The 3754-nt window shown below is 33.1% G+C and overlaps 1 pseudogene; it reads right to left on the reverse strand.

Annotated features, from left to right (window-relative positions):
* Positions 1–239: 239 nt before the first annotated feature.
* Positions 240–340, reverse strand: LOC129538707 (U6 spliceosomal RNA; annotated as a pseudogene).
* Positions 341–3754: the final 3414 nt, after the last annotated feature.

The following is a 3754-nucleotide window of genomic DNA, read 5'->3' on the forward strand; positions in this document are numbered from 1 at the left end:
TCATGGAAATTATCAACTCTACTTATGATCTGAGCTCACCCTTTCAATTTTTCCCCCAACTTGTGTGCGTGTGTGTCTACCTAGATCTATATAACAGTCCTTATTATTTGTGCTTTTAGGCACTTCTCTAAATTCATTACAGAGTGGATATCACATCCATTCCCTAAATAAACAAAACAAAACTCTTCTCCAGTAGGATGCAAGTAGCAGTCTTAAAATCATTTTTATTACATATATGTAAAAAAAAATCCTTAAATAATCTGCTTGTCCTCCTTGTGCAGGGGCCAGGTTAATCTTCTCTGTACTGTTCCAGTTTTAGTATATGTGCTCCCTACTAAACTTTTAAAATTCATCAAACCCAAAATATATTGTGACAAACCACCTTTAATTTTTCCCACCCACATTTTATAGATTTTAATATTCTAACTTTTTCATGCGACTCATCAAAGTTTTGTTTTTTAAGAGTTTTATTTAACATCTTAAAGAGCATAAAAATTTCTGAAACCCCTGTACCTCTTTGAAAAAGGGAGTTGTATTTTGGAAGAAGTTTAAAAGGCGCTCCATCCTGGAAGAACTTAAAATCAGTTCTGAATTTACTGTCTAGAAGACCAGGCAAAAATCCATCATCCTCAACTTTTACAGTAGGCTGTGAAGCTAACAGTAAGCTTCCTAAAATGCATGTATTTTCACAATACTATTCTTATTGAAAATGTTTTTCCTCAGAAACATACTTGTGTTTGAGAAAAAACAACTACAGGGCAAAAATTTTTGAGAGGAAGTTGAAAACAGGTACCATGGAAAATATTATTATTGATTTTTTTTAATAAATGTGTTTGGCAGTGAATGTGAACTGAGCTGTCCAGTGTAAGCATCCAGAAAAATTTCCCCCATTAGTAGTATAGTAGAGTTCTCTTTCAGTAAACATTTGCTTTTGAAAATCATAAAAGGTCAGTTTTGGCCAACTGCATCAGTCCTTATTCTGCCATCTGTAAAAAATTTAGACTTTGCCTTTTTGAATGACCCTTTAAAAATATACAAGACCTAATTCTATCCTTTACTCTCATAAAACTTCCATTGGACTCCAGTGGGAACATTTTAAAGTTAAGTTCTGAGGAATAAGGACATTTTATAATGCCTTCTTGTGAGAACTTCCTTGGCTGAACTTGGCCAACTCATTCCTCCTGTGAATGTTCTATGATATTGCAAATTTTAGAGCTTCAAAATAGACTCCATCCTATAAAGCAATTATGCTTGTTACATATAGATATACATGCACATACGTCCACACACACACATAGGTATACATATTTATCTATCTCAATGTGACCATAAAATTTTAATGTGATGAACATCCAAAGTGGCTGACTCTTGGTACATTGAGGAGCTACCCAACTTTGTCCATCGTTCATTGATCAGTAAGTAGGTTTGTTCTTGCTACCCTACCTGTGCTTTTCTAGTGCTTGATTGTAAAAACAAACAAACAAAAAATATTTTATGGATAGTTAGTGTGTGCCAGAGCTATACTAAAATTCTGCATACATTGTTTTGCTTACTTTTGTGAAGTAGGAATTATCATTCCTGATTCACTGTGGAGAAATAAGATGGCTAAAAGTCTGCTGAGATTCAAACAGCAGAGCCAGGATCTCTGACTCCAAAGCTATGGGTCTTAACTGCTGCATACTTTGTATTATATTGCCCTCCTGTCCTTTATACACCCTTTTTATAACAAAGGGAAAGTCATTATTTTGGGGGCTTTGTTTACTTACCTGTTTCTCTAATGAGGACTGACTAGCATGAGACAGCGTTCTTATTTTCTTCTTTATATTGCTAAAGAAGGATCCATAGGAATTTAATGAATACATCTTAAATTTATAAGTTACCTTTCTGATTTAGATTTCACCCCCTTATGATAGAAAATATGACCCCCCAAATGTCATTCCCAAATCCCAGCATTCAGAAATAATTGAATAAATTTTTTATAAATGAGTGAAATCCAAAAAATATTAGAAACACTTATAGTCTACTTTTCCTTCTAATACATTTGTATAACAATGGCACACTCTAAGTATTTAATTGCTTGATATTAATTAAACATGGTTAGGGCATGGTAGTTGAAGACTATCATAAAGCTGGCAGATGAAAAAGAGGGAAAACAACAAATGTTTCAATGATAAAAGTGTTCTAATATCACAATATAAACTTGCTGAAGTAGTGTTTTATTTGAGAATATACATATTTGAGTAAATTCATTTGGAACTGTTAAACTGATCAGAGATATATCAATAGATGAATGGATAAAGAAGTTTTGCCATATATACAGACAAACACACTGGAATATTACTTAGCCACAAAAAATGAAATTTTGCCATTTGTGACAGCCTGGATGAACCTAGAGGGTATTATGTTAAGTGAAAGAAGACAGAGAAAGACAAATACCATATGATCTCATATGTATGTGGAATATAAAAAACAAACAAACAAAAAAAACAGACTCATAGATACAGAAAACAACCTAGTGATTGCCAGAGGGGAGGGGGCTAGGGAGATATATGGAATAGGTAAATGAGATTGAGATACAAACTTCCATCCATAAAATAAATAAGTCACAGGAATGGAATGTACAGCACAGGAACTACAGTCAATAATATAGTAATTCAGTATGGTGGACAGATTGTAAGTAGATCTATCATGGTGATCTCTTTGTAATGTATAAAAAAATTAAATCACTATGTTGTATTCCTGAAACTAACATGATATTGTATGTCAATTATGACTCAACAAAAATTACCTCAGATGAGAAACACATCTCAGAATTAACAAAAAACAAAAACAAAAACCTTTTTGTCTGAATGCTGCTTAAATAGGACCTTATGTAAGAGCTGTAATTAAAAGCAGTTTATTGGTGAAAGTCTAGCCCCTAGTGGACAGGACTCTCTGGTACACACCCACATACCAAACTAGTTACGAACAGCATGAAGGGACACCTGCTTAAAGCTCAAGGGTTTCAGAATGAAACAGTCTTCAAGACTCTTGATGTTAGTACTTTGTTCTTTTATCTTGTTTTTATAAAAGAGGCCACAATTTTATATCTGGCTTATTAGCGCTTCATAGTATTTCAATGAATACTAAGACTTTTCTACTCCAGTCTCAATTATTTTTTTCAAGCAGTAGTTTTCTTGGCTTCTTGGAGAGTGAAAGAATACAATTTCTTTCCTTCCCTTCCCTTCCTCCCCTTTTTCTGTTCTTTTCACTATTAATAGCCAACATTTAGGCAACATTCACTCTTTGAGGATAGATTTAGGTTACACTTATAACTTTATATCCAACACACACACACAGACACACACACACATCATAAGTCAACTATTTCTTTTAAAATCAAAAGTACTCTTCAGTTACTTTTCTCTTTTATGAGTAAGTATGAAATGTAAAAAAAAGAGAAGAGTACAAAAATTAAACACTCAAATAAAATAGAGATGAAAGTACTTTTGCGAATAAAATAACACCTGATATATAGTATCCAGTCAGAAAGCTGTGTTTCTTAAGCTTACAAAATGCTTTTCATTGTAAGTCTTGTCACTGAACACTGTATGATTCAGGGAAACTATAATTAGATTTCTCTAATCATCCTGATGATCTTAGATGTTTGCTTAGTTTTAAAAACTAAACCCAGAAAGACTAAATTTACATTTCAAATATACATTTCAATATAGCCAATTCTGCTCTGTGTGTTCCAGGACTTATGGAAGAAATC

The sequence above is a fragment of the Moschus berezovskii genome, chromosome 2, assembly GCF_049115385.1.
Source record: "Moschus berezovskii isolate FMDL1 chromosome 2, NW_MosBer_1.0, whole genome shotgun sequence".
NCBI classification, from domain to species: Eukaryota; Metazoa; Chordata; class Mammalia; order Artiodactyla; family Moschidae; genus Moschus; species Moschus berezovskii.